The sequence below is a fragment of the Elephantulus edwardii genome, unplaced genomic scaffold, assembly GCF_000299155.1.
Source record: "Elephantulus edwardii isolate Elephantulus edwardi_28Jun2011 unplaced genomic scaffold, EleEdw1.0 scaffold00048, whole genome shotgun sequence".
Classification (NCBI taxonomy): domain Eukaryota; kingdom Metazoa; phylum Chordata; class Mammalia; order Macroscelidea; family Macroscelididae; genus Elephantulus; species Elephantulus edwardii.
In genome coordinates this window covers 16,455,446-16,472,597 of record NW_006399798.1, presented here as the reverse complement: position 1 = coordinate 16,472,597, position 17,152 = coordinate 16,455,446, and positions in this window count along the sequence as shown.

Genomic DNA, 17,152 nt, shown 5'->3' with positions numbered 1-17,152 from the left:
GTGATGACCTGGGCAAATGCTCCTTTTGTTTGGTTTTGATTTGGTTTGTTTTTTTGCCCATGCTCATTGCCTTGGGACCAACTCGTAACTGACTCTCCAGCTGCTTTCCAAGGCTGTAAGTCACATGGGAGGAGAAGGCCCAGCAAGTCACTGGTGGATTCACTGGAGGACAGGTACAGCCTTCAGGTCAGTAGCACAGCTGGAGCGGGCACATGCTGATTTACGACACATTCTATCACCATGCACTGTCCTTACAAGGTCCTTTCTGAGGGATACATCTTATCGTTGGTAGTATGTACCACATACAATGTTGCAGTATGTAATCTGCTGTTATGACTCTCTTGCCAAACCCCAAAGACAAATAAAAGCCAGATTTCTAAAAACACTGATAATATAAGGCAATAATAATGAAAGGTTTTTAAAAATGAGGCATTCAACTTAAATCAGAACTGACTTGACAGAATTAGGACTGTCAAGACAGAATCCCATCCACAGGAAACTGGGATCACTTGTATCAGTTTGAATCTACTATGTATTTGTCTTTAGGAGTTGGTGTGAGAATGAGGACATCAATGAGTTACATATTGCCAACATTTTATGTGATATAATATTCCACATTATCATTCTACATCCCAGAACAATAGATACGATCAGTAAAGTATGTGCCACAGTCGTATTACTACAGATAAGATGGACCAAAAAGAGAAAGGAAAAAGGACTGTCACTAAGCAGTTAGTTGGTCATGACTTGGATACATCAAAGGTTAAGAACTATTGGCACCCAGTGGGAGTTTAGGATAAAATCCTGTCCATCAAGGCTGTCTCTCTCAGACCAACATCATGTCTGTGAATCATCGAGAATAGATTCCCCACCTCCCCTTGCTTCTTGATACGTGTTCTGAAAATTTCCCCAAATTTATAGTTTCTTAGCTAAGACCTTTCTTAGTACAGCCCTTTGTAACTCACACTCCCTCCTCCTCAATCTCAGTCGCACCAGCTGGCTCTCAGTTCTTTGGAAGCAACATACTCCTTCCTGGTCCCCGGCCTTAGCACACCTTCTTCGCTGCCTTTCATCTTGACTCTCTCTTATAATCTGGGTCTCGCCTTAAGGTGTTCTTCCATGAAGAGTCTCTGACAGCCAAGAGAACACTCCGCAGTCTCGACCGATGAGTGGCTAGGAGGTAGACGTGACTAACATTCTTGGCTGGTAATCAAAAGGTTGGGGGTTTGCTTCTACCCACAGACACCTCGGAAGAAGGCCTGGCAACCTAATTTTGAACAGTCAGAGCACAGGTGTGTTCTCACACACGTGGGGCTGCTAGGAGTGGGACCTGACTGGATGACAACTAACAACATCCCTCTCACAGGACAATAAAGGGCCTTGTGGTGTGTTCCCCATGCTGCCCCAGCACCAAGCCCAGACCTGGCACCAATGCAAGATGTAATCGTGTCATTAGTGACCAACACAATGATGACATACCAGGTTTCTCTAAATTCGCTTGGCCATCTCAGTTTCCATAATGGCCCTGCCTGCTGGCTTCTAATTGTTCTAGATCAGGTTGGCCTCTTTGGTAGATGCTTTAGCATCTAGTAATGCTCTAACAGAAATACCACACGTGGATGCCTTTATCACGCAGAGATTTAGTCTCTGAGAGTTTCAGGAGGTTTTTCTCATTGCCACAGGGTCAGAACTGATTCATCACTGACCCTTCTTTGAGCTTCTGAGATGTAAACTGCACAGGAGAAGACTGCCCATCTTTCTCCTGTACAGCGGCTAGTGGACTGAAACCACCAAAGAAGCAAGGCCTCTGGGGAAGCAGCACCACGCCCTACGGACTAGGCCAGCACAGGTGGCTTTGGGCAAAGGTCTCCTCATGGGCTCTGCAGGAAGGTGCTTATCTTCTTAGCATTTGCCTTCTGCTTCCCTAGACATCTCCCTCTCTCTTCCCCACCTCTGCTATGCTTGCTTGTTTAATCTCTTTTTTAGTTCAAAAAAGAGACTGATTCAAGATACACCCTACACTAATTCTGCCTCATTAATAGAACAAAGATAGCCCATCTCCAATGGGTGTATAACCACAGGCAGAAAGGTTAGGATTTACAACAAATATTTTGGAGAAATAAAATCCAACTCATAACAGAGCTTTTGTTCTCAGATCAACTGTGCTATTTTGACAACCACCTGCTTGTAGCGGTTTGGTTACTTTGTTTTTATGATGTTGCGCTTTCCACCAAGATACAGAGCTTGATGGTTTTTGTCTTGAGTGATAGTAACTTTTACAGATAATCTGTTTTGGGCTCAGACAAAGCAAATTTCATTAGGGTCCTAAAGGGATATGTTGGTATATCAAGGAAGTAATAACTGGTTCCAAAATTCAGAATTTTGCAACAGCCATTCAGGGTCAAAAGAAAGATTAAAATGGTACAACTGAAACCTCTCTCACCTCTCCAGTCTCCTTTTCAATCTTGCAACTACAAAGGCATTTGAGTTCAGAAGAAGGCAAAAAACAAACAAACAAAAAAAACCCACACACAAAACCCACCTGGGTGGCTCAGAACACTTTTCAGCAAAAATAGTAACTGTTTGTAACAAAAGCTGGTTCAAGAAGATTTCAGGTGATCCTTACCACAAGAATGCTGGGTTACTATTTTGTGAAGAGAGGGGTCAATGTCCTCTTCACAGGAGGAACATAGATTTCTCTTCTAAAACTGGACAGATTGCTGGATTGTTTGGGGTGGAAAATGAATACTTGCTGCTCAACCTATTTGCCTTTAACTGACTCTGGCGGAAAGTGTCTGAAAGACAGAATGGTGCAGATTTGACCCAAGCTATTTATAAGTTATAAAATAAAGTGTTTCTTACTGTTTGTAACCCCTGGTACTGGTGTGTCCGTCTCCAGGCTCCCTGCCTTCTCACCCTCCTCTTCCCCAGACATTAATAAAGTCTTTCATAGCACACACAAAAAAAGACAGAATGGTGGCTGCATCATCTCCCACTCCATGTCCGGCCCAACAATGGACCATCACCATTCCTCTCGGGAGCCAGCAAATGCCCAGGGGTGTCTAGCTGAAGCCACAGAGGTGAGAAGGCACAGGTGTGAGACACTAGTTCTTCTGTGTCTAAGGGTAGAGTTTTTCAAGGGGGAGGTGCACCCTGCAGGGGGATGCCAAGATGACAGTGAATGATGTTAAGGGAATAAATCTGAACACTGCCAAAACCTGGTCCTGCTCTCGTGTTCTCTCTCTTCTCTCTCTCTCTGTCTCTCCCTCTCTCTCCCTCCCCCCCCCCTCCTGCTTTGGGCTGTGCCTGAATATTGGACTGGAGCTGTTATGTGCTGTTGAGTCACCTGCAACTTTTCACGATCCTATGTACAACAGTCCTGAAGCCTGCCCTGTCCTGAGCCAGTCTCACTGACTCTGACACACCTACCCCCATTACCACAGTTACTGTATCCATCTCATCCAGGGTCCTCCTTTTCCGTCTGGGGTGCTAGGTGCTATACGTCAGCTCCTGATGGGTCCCATCTATTATCCACCACCTGGAAAACTACCCTTAACCAGTGAAAGGCACTCTGCTAAGAGTTTATGCCCACCTTGTGGACAAAAGATAGTCAATGCTTGATATGGGAGCTGCTGCTGTTATCTGTTGTCAAGTCGGAACTATCAGAGGCACTGAATCATGTGACAGGAGACTGTCTATCATTCAGTCATAAAGCATCTTGTGAATTAGAACCATGTACCTTTGGGGTTGCAGTGTAGCTTCTTGGCACTAGGCCAGTCCAACCCCCAAGTCTCGGGTTAGCTCTGTGCTATGCCATCCTCCCAAGCTCTTCAAGAACCATTTGAAGCTCAGCTTTCTCCCCTGTCCCGTGCCCCTTTCTCCCCACACCTGAATCAGGCAACACTCTTTGAATATTTCACTCAAGATCCTGGGAGTTAAGCATTCATGGAGTTTGGGGAGTATTCGTGGAACCTGGGAAGATAATAGCAGGTCTCCCAGTTCTCGTTTGTGAACCAAAAACTCAGAGAAAACCAGTTGTTGTCATGTGCTGTGGATGAGAGCCAAGACAAGTCAAAGTCCAAGTTAAAGACAGGGCTTATTTTCCTTTCATGCCTCATACACTGGAGAAATGGCATCTTGCTGGGCCTGGATGATAGATAGTCCCATTTCCTAAAAAGATCCTACAACAAAAAGCTGGTGCTGAGACTTCCTGGGTGCCACAGTACCCAAGTCGGTAAGGGAGCCATACTGGCAAGGCAAAATCAAAGACAAATAGAGATCGCTAACCCTGCACTGACAACCATCATATCTCGTCCAACCATATGCTTTATGGAATTTCAAACTCTCTTTACTTAGGGGCTCTTCAAGACTGTTGCCCCGATAGTAGGTGCAGTAGAAAAGTCTCTCCTTAATAAATGGTCTAGTTTCTTTCTCCTTTCCCCCTTGGGATGTACTGGAGTCCCTTCCTAATCACTCATCTTAGTGTAGACCTCTGGAGGACCACCCTCGACAGGTGTGCATTCAATGACACAAAATCTTCAAAAATCACAATTCTCATGCACATGTTTGCCATGAAAAGATCAAAGAGGCAAAACATGACTCTCTGGCCAAATTAGTAGTAACATACTGATCAAAAATGCTTAACTCTTGGACAAAGGATCTTAACATTTATAGAGTTGCAAATCAGTGGTCCAACATAGCCCAAGAACTTTTGAAAACTCTCAACACTAAGCTACTTTCTGTGCATTTGTAACTGCTGGCTAGTGCTGTCGAGTCAGAACGAATTCATGGCCGATCCTGCAGGGGTTCTCAGAGGCTGTAAATCACACAGGAGGCGATTTCCCATCTTTCTCCTTCTGGTGGATTTGAACCACCTACTTTTGTGTTGACAGCACAATTCCTTATCCACAGTTTATTTTGTACCATTGAGTCAGAACCGATCCATAGCTGACCTTCCAGTGAGTTTTTAGAGGCAGATAATTGCACAGGAGATTGTCCATCCTTCTTCTATAGAGCAACTAGTGGATTTGAACTGTGTGCCTTTGAAATTACAGCACAGTTCCTCACCACGAGGCCAAATCCACCAGCTAGAGCTCTCTAATATTAACTTTCATAAATCTTATAGCCCCGTCCATCACAGCCATATTTCACATATTGGATTTATGACAGTGTTCAAATATTTTTATGTGGCTTGTTTCAAAGCTCCAATTTCAATGTACCATTCTTCCTTCTCTGACTTCCTCTTAGAGTTCACTGGCATATGAGTCCGTGAGGATGAAAACCCCAATGAATTAATCAAAGGAAAAATGTTCTGTTTCCCCCATTTAGAAATTCATTGAAATATAGATGAGGTCCATCCTGAACAGCAGGACGTTCTGAGAAAGCCATCAGCCTAAATGCCTTTATGAATAACTATTATGTTAGAAGCGCAAAGGATCTTACATTTCAGCAAGATGACTAGTCAGGCCATCGGGGGCATATAATGAATGTAATGTGGGTCTATACATTTTTCTGTGCTTAGATGGGTCCATAAAATATTCTTTCAATTTGTACCACTGTGGACAATGTGTACACGGATTCATCCACTGGCTTCACCATCTATCAGCGATGCTCCTTGAAACTGAGTTAGAGACTTCCAGAAGCTGCTTTTGCATAGCCTCCAACGTACAATGTCAAGTGCAAAACAATTACAGTGTCAGCACGACCACAGCATCCTGTGATGGTTTACTCGTGAGAACTGGTAACTCGCACTCAGAGAAAGCTGAGCCAGTGTTGCCACAAACACATATCATGAAATGAAGGCCACAGAGGCCGTTAAAAACAGATTAAGCAGGACTGGTAGTAAGTATTTTTTTTAAAAGGCCAAAAATTGAGTTTTCCATTCTTCCTACTTGCAATCAGAAGTTTAAAAGGAAATCTTACCAGTATTCCTTCTTCTTTAACTATTATAAATTGTTTCTTTTTTTTTTATTAATTTTAATAGACATTTACAGGTTATGGATTTCCATTCATTCATTGCCGTATAAATTGTTTCTTGTTATGTAAAAGTATTTAAGTGAATTATTTAAAAATATATATGCATTAATACAGTTTGCTTATGGTCCTAAGGAGCTTTTGTAGCCATCGGCAAGCAGCTGCACTGCAACCCAAAAGGCACGCGGTTCGAGGCCACCAGCTGCTCTGCAGGAGCCCGATGGGCAATCTCTTCCCATGCAATGAACTGTCCCTGAAAACCCACTGAGGGTCAGCTATGGGTCAGTTCCAACTCTAAGGTACAGAACAAACACAAAACATACGGTCTTAAAAAGAAGAGATGTTAAATACCATTGGTATATTATTATAAGTGCTTGAAGAGCTATAATGAACACACCAATTTATTTGTCTAAAGTTATTTAGTGGGTAAACATTGTTAGGGGACATCAAGCTGACTCCAATTTATAATAACCTCTGTGCAGGGAAGAATTAACTGTCTTACAAGGTTTCCTTGACTCAATTCTTTCTAGAAACAGAACATTAGCAGTCTCCTGTGGTGCCACTGGGTGGATTTGAACCACTACTCCTTCAGCTGGCAGTAGGGTGTTTAACTGTCGTGCTACAGTGACTAAGCTAGTGACCAAATTAAGTAGTCTTTTTCTTTTTCCTCTAAAAGTTGTTGGTTAGGAAATTAGTATTTCTAATTAGTAATTAGTATTACTTCATGTAAAGAACTTCTCTGTCTCTGTCCCAACTGCATGAAAGCAGTCTTTTTCCCAAGGGCAAAATATAGTAAAATAGTATCTACTATAGGGTGTTCTTGTCTAGATCACTCACAAAGACACAAGAGAAAAAACAGATAAGAAGCTGTGTCTCCCAAACCATGACAAGACTCTCCTCCTGGACAAAGGACCAGGCTAAGGAATTTCAGCTGTGGTAGAGCGCTTCTACCAGCTCGTCTTATTCTAAAATCAAATGGTAGCTTGTCAATGCAAGTAGAGCATTACCCAAGAAAGATGCAGACCAGTAAGTGGTCCAGGAACAAAGCTGGACGGGAGGTCCAGAGACCCAGGGCATATCTGGCTGTGTTAATAACCAGTTCTGTCACCTTGGATGCAAAGTCACGAAGTTACCACAAATGGGAAGGATTCAGAGTCAACAGGTAATGGAATAATCTGAGTTCCAGCCAGTTCCAAAATTATAAGGATTTTTCCCCCTCTTCTTTTTAAAATTATTTTTCTCATTCATGTACATTGTTTTTTATACAATCTTTCATTTACATCGTATTTTGATCATGCATATTATAGGGTTATTTTCCCTTATATTACTAACTACATTCTTGAAAGCATCATGGCTTGTGCCCTAATTTCCCCATTTTTTAATTGAGATTTTAATGGAAGTTTATACAGAACTTGGATTTCCATTCATTCATTGTTGCACACAAAATGCTAAGATTTTTAAGATAGTCCCTTTAATATCTGAGCATTGTTTAAGTTCAATGGCATTCATTGAAGCAGATCTACGAAATTGGAAAGCCGTGTCTACTTCCTCCATCTCCAACACAATGAAGTAAGACTGGCGAAAGGCAGGAAGGATGTGCCCTGTGTGATGTGCAAATGGTCCCCTCAGTGACAGGAGATTCTGTATGTCATCCATCCCCACAGGATGCCCAGTATCTTAAGGAGAACACGGAGCAGATTATCTCCAAAGTTTTCCTATCCTGTGCTGTTCCACTGAAAACCATTATCTATTTGCCTTAAGTAGGAACATTCTAAAGTCAGAACAGCAAAAAGATGGAAATATTCCAAATACTCATCCATGGATAAGTGGGTAAATAAATATGGCATTTACATATGATGGAATCCTACAGAGTGTTTTTTTTAAAAAAAAAAACAATATTGAATGTGCATCTCATAACATGGATGAACCTGGAGGACCTAAATAAGCTGAGTTAAATTAGCAAATCACAAGAATTGTATGAAACCACTATTAAAAAAGGTCAAGAAAAGACTTTCATGCTGAGACAAACAGATTTTGAAGGCTACCAGGAAAGGAGACTAAATCACTGACTACAGAGCAGATGCATATTAAGTTGAATGAAGGCAAAAATAATATACAATATGAGGGAAGTCAGCACAAAATGATCACACAAAAGGAAGATGGTGGAAGGAACACAAGAGCTGAAGGCTAGAGAGGTAAATACTATTACATATCCAGTGATCACGGTATCTGGTGGGTGAATGCTTGGACAGGCACACAAGTAGAATGTTTTACTTCTAATTTTGGTAATTTGAAGTACTGGGGGAATTTGCTCTTTTTGTGGATACAATTTAAGGCAGAAAAAGGTCGTAGCTCTGAACTCTAGAACACAAATTAAAGGCTAGCCCCTGGGGCAGAGAACACCCTGCCACCTTAAACTGCTTATCCACCTGTAACAGACAACGGCAGTCAGAGGGGTGACAGGGAAGGTATGGAAAAATCAACGAGGACTCACTTTGACAGACAATTCTGGGTGCAGAATACCTGCCACAGGTAATAAATCACTTCATTTAAGTTTATCTTTTTAGCACTGCACCGTGGATTATACCCATATATCACTTCAGCTTCTCTTTTCTGCCCTGTTGACAAAGGACAAATTGAGAAGGATGGTGAGAAAGCTGGGAGAAAAAGGGAAGAGCTGAGGCTGGTGTAGTACCAGGAATGGCAAAAACACTAAAGTGAGGTCGCTATTCTCCGTGTTGTCAATTCTCTTGGTAAAATCTTTGGGAGCTTCCTGGAATTCACCAATCAAGGCAGCATGAGAAGATAAAGGCAGATTTCTTTCCAAAGGCCTCAGGACACAACGTAATAATCTGATACCAAGAAGATCTCACACACTTTACTTTTCTACTAATGGGTGAGTTCACGGGCTGCACTGACGACACTGCTTAGAAACTGGGGCCCTGAGGAGCCTCCAAAAACAGGACTCAGGGCAGTCAAGGGGACTTTAGTCATATGGCAGACTAAGATAAAGCTTATAAAACAACAAAGAACATTCCCCTACAAACATTTCAATCTGTGTGCTCAGCAAACAATCTGAGAGGCAGCATATATGAAGAATATGGCATTGTGAGTGAAGATTCACCAACAACCGACAGCCTGGGTGTGGTCACTGAGAATTCTCTGGTCTCTAAGGCAAGTCCAGGGTGTGATATTTGAGACTTTCAATCAACAACACTTCCCAAAGCTGGAGAGTTGAGCTACACATTCTCACAGCTGCCATGAGGATGGAAAAGCAGTACTTTAAGAGATAACAGTTGAGGATTTACACTTGTGAAAGCTAGGTCTCTTCAGTGAAGAGAAGCACACCGAGTTCTGTGCATAATTAATCACATTAAATCTATACATACAACAGTGAAACTAGAAAACATCAATAGTAAGGAGAAAACCTTCAAGCTAACCAGAGGAAGTCAAGAACTTGCCGCAAAGACAAGACAACCAGGCAGATGAAAGGCTTCTCGGTAACAAAAGAGAACCCAGAAGACAAATGGAAAACAGTTTCCAAGGGTTCAGCAAAGAGGCTACATGTAAATAGCTTTACTAGAGTCGTTGAGGGCTGAGAACAAAACAGGGAAATGTTTTCAAATAAGGACGAAGCGTGTTTGCCACTTGGAATCGCTTGCTAAAAGGTATAATCTAGACATGAACATTTTTACTTAGAGGCAATACAGTTATAAACTAAACTAGAAAGTAATTACATATAATCAATGGTGAGAGAGGATTTGGACAAACAGATACAGTTTGGACTTTATAAAATAACAGACAGTGAGCAAAATAAAAATATAGCAGAACACAAAGAACGGGGGAAGGAATAAAACACTAAAAAAAAAAGAACATAAACAAGAAGATAATTTTTTTACTTGCTAGTTAAGCATGCATGACAATCAAGCAAGTAGAGGGAAGACAGCGTGGAACTGATAAAACTTCATTCAATAAAAGACTAGGGTGGGGGGAATGGCTGGAAAGAGAAAAAAGGGCCAAATAAGAATATTGAAAGTTTTTAAGGGAGCTCTGGTGGCCCACTGGTAAGAAGTTGCGCTGCAATCTCAAAGGCCCATTCAAATCCACCAACTGGTCAGGGGAGAAAGGTGGACGATCTCCACCCACGTGATTAACTGCCTCTGGAAACCCACCAGAGGGTCAGCTATGGGTCAGTTCTGACTCGATGGGACACAACAACAACAACAACTGCTACTTCACCAGGCACGACGATCCTTCTCTAGGTCCCTCCTTATAACATGTCCAAAGCAGGTGAATTGAAGTCTCACCATCCTTGCTTCTAGGCAGCATTCTGGCTATATTTCTTCCAAGATAGATCTATTCTTTTTGGCAATCCATGGTATATTCCATAGTCTTCACCAACACCACTACTCAAAGGCACCAATTCGTCTTCAGTCTCCCTAACCCATTGTTCCCACAAAGTTTCTGCTGTTTACAAGAGGTACATCTAAAATAAAACAAACTCCGAGTGTCATCAAAATGAGATCAAACAAAATCATTGTTAGACTTGTCCCCATATTAGTTCTTGCTCGTTGAACAAGGTACTTAAATCTGTTGGATCTATTTTATCATCTATAATGAACTTATTTTTTAATCTATAACATTTTTTTGAAGACCAAAAGCAAAATGTTAGTAACATTTGTTCAATGTCTGTGGGTACAGAGCAATGAGTGATACTGTTATCTTTACATTTTTATACATTTGTCTCAAAAATGGGAAAATGTAGGCAGCTCTGTTGGCCTAGTGGCAAGATGCTGCACTGCAATCCCAGAGGTACGTGGTTCAAATCCACCAGATGCTCTGCTGGAGAAGGAGGGGGCAATCTCCTCCTGTACCAGTCAGATCTCATTTGATGGTACACGTAAAAATAATACAATAAAAATGAAGGGAAAAAAGTTAAGGGAAAAAAAGGGAAAATGTTCATTCTTTATATTCACAAATTCAATAATCATGTAAAAATATGAGAGCAAAGCAGATGACAGTTAATAACCTCACATGCCATGGGAGATCAGGATGAAATAGTCAAATGTGGGCAAGCCAGGACCTACATAGGGAGGAAACCATCAGAGAAGAAGGATAGCTTCTTAATAAAAGAATGATAGGAAGGAGGTTAGTGCCCCGTCAAAAGCAGCAAGCTTTTAAGACCCAGAAAATAAGGCAGTCCCACCAAGTCCTGGCTCTCACAAATTTTACCTTCCAGGGCACTTTTGTGAGATGCATCAAAGTCTCAAAATTGCAGCCACTCTTTAGTGTAGTGATTAAATTCCTGTCATGTATCCTAAGGAAATAATCAGAGATGTGTACAGATATGTAAATAGTAGTTTATAACCTACTTAAGTCTCATGGGGGAAACCTGAGAGCCATTTTAATGCCTAACCTTAGGGACCTTGTTTAGTAAATTTTAATTTATCTGCATGAATCGAATCCACCAGCTGATCCTACGGGAGAAGGATGGTGGCAACACAAGCCACTCAGAAGCGTGCTGATCCAAGTGGATTCTCAGAAGGCAACACCACTGTGAAAGCTGAGATGCTTTGGAGAAGGTGGGTGTGTCTACCATGATGATAGAAAATACTTCATTTAAATGCCAATAAAAGAAAAATATCCTCCTGAAATTAACCCGTCTTCTCATCAATAAATGTATATTACAGAAAATTACTTTTAAATATTTGTAGAAATGTGTTTTGTTCTATAAGCACCTCAGGAGCCCAGGTGGCTAAGTGTGCTATGTGTCTAGCTGTTCCTGGAAAGGTCAGTGGTTCAAATCCACCAGCAGCTCTCAGCAAAAAGGATGAGCAGTCTGCTTCCATAAAGATTCATTTACAACCTTGGAGACTGAACACTCACCACGAATGTGAGTGGATGCAATGGCTGTGGGTTGAGCTTGGCTGAAACTGTTATAGGAAACACGAGTTGATGCCTGATGTAAGTGGAACAGATGAGGGCCGGCATGGCGGCAGTAATCACCATTCTGAAGTGAATTCCCCACACTTGGAAGAACAGAGCAATGATTACACAATTATCTCTCTATCTATTCCAGGAACTCTCGCTGTTGTCATGTGCCACCAAGCCAATGAGAACTCAGCAACCCTGTGAACAACCGACCTGAGCCTTGCCCTAGCCTGGGTCATCCCCCCACTGCTGCCATGCTCGAGCTTATCCTTCCAGTCTCTGTGTCAAGCCAGCTGGGTGAGGGTCTTCCTCTCTTTCTCCGACCCTTTCTTCCCCAGCGTGATTTCTTAGCCATTCAGAAACCGAGCTTCTTTCCTCCTTTTGTCCTGTCTATAAGTGATCCATCTTACTTTTCACCAGAGGTAAGAAAGTAAAACTTATGGCGAGCCCTGGTGGCCTAGAGGCAAGAAGCTGCAATGCAATCCCAGAGGTGAGCGGTTCGAATCCACCAGATGGTCTATTGGAGAAGGAGGGACAATTTTCTCCTGTACCAGTCAGATCTGATTTGACAGTACACACACACACAAAAATAAAGTTTAAAAACTTTAAAAAAAGAAAGTAAAACTTAGTTCAGTCAGTTTACTATTTCTTAGAAACTCGAAGAGAAAGTTGGCTCAAAATAGACTTGATTTGTATCATCTCCAGAGTGGATTTATCAGTATTTCCTGTTGTCAAAAGAAACAGAGACTTGGTTGCACACATTACTGGTCAGTTTTATCCATTCATGCCACCAAGTAAGTACTTAGCACCAGAACCATGTTAGATGGACTAGCTCTAAAACCACCCACTGACAAACCTAAGCGTATGTTATCTAACACTGTGCATTCCATACTGGAGAGCAGTTCTAAAAGACTACAGGAAATGCACATTCAAGCCACACTGAGACATCCGTACATACACACTAGAAGATCTATCATCAAGAGGCCACGTAATGCCACATGTCATCAAGGAATAGGAGAAAACAAAACCCTCAGATGTTGCTGACTGGAATGAAAAGGCAACAGCCCCTTTGAAAAATGTCCTGGCAGCTTCTTCAGAAGTTAAGCATATGCCTAGCATACAATTCTACTCCAAAATATCTACCCTAAAGAAATGGGAAAATGCATGCCTATACAAAGATTTATTCACACAAAAAAATCAATACAGCATTATTTGTGATCATCTCAGATGGAAACCACCCCAATCAATATCCATCAATGAGTAAATGGATAAACAAAATGCAGTCCATCTCTACAACAGAACAGGACTCAGCAAGCAGGAAAAACCAACTTCTATCTGTTCAACAACATGCAAGAACCCAAAATCACTCTGTTGATTGAAAGAAGCCAGGATCATACATAACAACCTATTCTGATTGCATATGAAACTTCTAAAAAGACAAAATTACAGAGACAGTAAAATAAATCAATGACTGCCAAGCATTGGAGAGGGAGTGAAAATTAGCTACAAAGAAGTCCTAGTACTGGCTATACATAGTAATTGTATAAATTACTAAGACTCATCACTCGGCCAGGTTCAAATTGTCTTCCTGTCAAACATTCTTCTAGGTGGTATAGCACTGGTCTGTGTGTTGCTGTACAGAGGTAACTCGTGGTTGCTGTGATGCTGAAGCCAGTGACAGTGATGTGCTAATCGTGGGACAGTGTTGGCTGGAGCTTCCCGACTAAATCAAGCCTGGAAGCAGGAGCGGCATCCACTTCCAAAATGGCTTGCCTCCGGAAACTCTATGTACGAACAGTGCTCAGGCTGTTCGTTCACAGGGTCGCTATGAGTCGTCTACGACTTGACGGCATTAAACAACAACCACAAACATCACTAAGGTAAAACCCACAATTTCACTTGAAATTGCTATGACATGTAAATTAAAGCAAGTAAAGTTAAAAAGGAAAAGTGTTCAGGAGGCCTGAATTGTTCTTGCTGTTGTTGTTGTTGTTAGGTGCTTGTGTTGTTAGTCAAGTATGACTCACAGCAACCCTATGAACAATAGGCCTGAATCCTGGCCTGGCCTGTGTCATCCTCATCACCTCTGATAACCGGATCCCACTGCTTCAGTCATCATGTCAGTCAGCTTACTGGGACTCTTTCGCTGGCCCTCCACCTTTCCAAGCATGATATCCTTTTCCAAGGAATAGCCTTTCCAAGCAACATGTTGGAAGTATGAGAGACAAAGCTTTGTCATCCTTGCCTCCAAAAAGCACTCTGGCTGCACCTTTTCCAAGACATATCTGTTCATTGTTTTGTCCATCCATTGGATATTCTGTAATCGTCTACACCACCAAAACCCCAAGGCATCAATTCTTTTTTGGTCATCCTTAGTCATTGGCCAGCTCTCAAATGCATAGCAAGTGATTGAAAAGATCATGGTCTGAATCAGGCTTCAACAGAGACAGATACTTTGAGGTAATATTGTGATATCTTGAAAACTACATTGAGGTGTAGGTTTAACACTGTGTAAAGGTGCAGAAGAAGACATGGAAACTCAGGTAACAACTAGGAAAGGAAAAAAGATACTTGTGATTCAGGGAGGCAAGATAAATGAAAGGATAGATGCTAAAATGTTGGCCCTTCATCTCCTAGGTGATAGGAAGTCTTTAAGGAATTCTAAAGAGATGAGTAACAATCAAATTTGAGTTTTGGAAAGTGGACTCTGGGGAGAGCATGCAGAGAAGATAATTTGGAGACAAGGAGGCAAAGTGAGAGGCGACAAACAACAATATAAATATAAAACAACAGCTATAAATGAAAACAGTGCTGTGCATTATGTGGGTAGCTGCAGATGAGAGATATTTGGGAGATAGAATAAACTATCTCACTTCTAAGGAGGTGATGGGAAAGAAAGAGAGGGTAGCTCCCAGGTTTCTGGGCCACATAATTGGCAAAGAAGGTGGTATCACTCCAAAAGAAAAGGACCCCAGGTGCAGAAGCTGGTGTCGAGGAAGGTGACAGTAAATTCTGGCTCAGACAAGTTAAGTCAGAGTTGTCCAGAGGATATTCAGGTACAAATAGCCCATGAAGAGTTGAAAAATAGAGGAGTCTGTGTCTTAGGGAATCATTAGAGATAATTTAGGGAATCACTAGCTAAAAAGGATGGCTGCTGAAACCACTGATGTGTCAAAATTCCTACTGGATTATTACAGATACAAGTTTTGGCTCCAGATTAAAATAGCCAAGAAGAATTTACTTTCCCTGGCATATCTGAAAAGACAATAAGGAAATGCCTCTTCCTTGGCTGCAGTACTCATTGTCATTGTGTTCACAGGAGACCATGAACAGATTTTTATAGACTTAGTGATAGTAAAACAAACATGTGAAAGATGGTGATCAAACGGCCAATGGAGAGTGTAATAGTAGAACATCCGAGAAGCAATTTAGGCTATTCAGAATGTGTTATCTAGAATACAAGGTGCAAGCCTTTGAAGTGCACACATCACTAATACACATGTTACTCTTCTCGGTCACGTTCAGAGTTGCTGAGTCAGGATTTCCTATATTATCGCCCTCAATTCACACACAAATATCCAAATGCTTATCAGCTCTACCACTCCTCTCAGTAAGCATTCTGTGTAAATCAGCACCTTGGAGACTTGCCTTTTTGGAACTTTCCCAAAGCCTCAAAAATGAAGAGGTTAACACATTTCACACAATATTGCACAGGGTCTCAAAGAAATGCAGACAAAAGTGCAGTGAGCTAAATGCCAGGGAATTCGGGTTCCACCCTCTGTTCTTCCACTACGGACAAGTTAATTATGTTTGCCTGTTTCTCTGTAAGCGCCAATGGGAATACAATGCACAGGAAAGATTTGAAAAACCTGCCGGTGTTGTAAAATGCACAGTAATACTGCTTGAGAGTTGGCTGAACCATACACAGGCATCTCCACTGAGTGTCTGAGGCTGTGTGGGAGGAGAATGCCCACCTTTCTCCAGAGGAGCCGCTGGCGGGTTACTGGGTTCCAAGTGGCAGATAGAGACCACCTTTCGGTTTGCAGCTCCACTCCCTGTGCACTATGCTAGCCAGAGCTCCCTAGACTTGGCGCTGCTGTTGTTGTTCTGAACTGAATCACAGCTGACCGGCCATTCAGTGGGTTTTCAGAGGCAGCAAATCTTGCAGAGCAGATGGTAGATTCGAACCACATGCATTAGAGTTGGCAGTGCAATGCCTTACCACTATGCCACCAGAGTGGAAAACCAAATTGGCACCAGGGGAATAAAGCAGAGTGAACCGTTCAAAGTCCCATGTGTACCAAAGGACTAAACTTTCGAAAGGAACTAAATTAGGTTTTTAAAGAACCTCCTTCATACTTGACTGTTCCGTCAATTAGTAGCACACAACTATTTCACTGTGCCCTTTTCCAAACCCAAACCGAGAAAGTTGTTGAGTTTCAGGTTGTAATATTAAAGTGGTGACAGTGGTGGTACAATAGAGTCAGAACCAACCCATAGCTGATCCTCCAGCAGGTTTTTGGAGGCAGTTAATCGCCTGGGAAGAGACTGCCCATCCTTCTCCCATGGAGCAGCTGGTGGCCTCAAACTGCGTGCCTTTGAGATAGCAGCGCAGCTTCTTGCCACTCGGCCACCAAGTCCTTGTGTTAAAAACACCTCCCAACAATACTAGATGGAGAAGTCCAGGTCACAGAGATAAGTCAAGAAGGTCTGAAGGCAGGCAGTCTGGTGGTTAATAATCACCGCTAGGTGTCTTTTCAAAGACAAGGCAGACAGTGCTGCCCAGCAGGTGGGGGAAGAGAGAGCTTACAGGTGGGGTGAACCCATCACTGAAGTGGCAGTAGCCACAGCTGGCCCCCCCCCCGAGAGGAACCAGAGAGGTGAAGGCGCCCCCACCCCAATCCTTCCTCCTCACTCTTTCTTTTATCCACATCTGACAACTAAGTTTATTCTTTTATTGTTGTTGTGTGCCAGAGCATCAAAACCAACCCACCGCTGTCCCTTCAGCAGGTTTTCAGAAGCAGTTAATCGCATGGGAGAAGACTGCCCATCTGTCTCCCACAGAGCACTTGGTGTCCTTGAACTGTGTGCCTTCACTATTGCAGCACAGCCTCTTGCCACTAGGCCAAGTACTCACGTTAAGAAAACACCTGCCGAGAACGCTAGATGTCATGTAAAGCAAAGACAGGAAGATTTTTCTCTCTCCCGCTTGCTTCAAAGTGTTTTTTAAAAAATATTCTGCTCACTG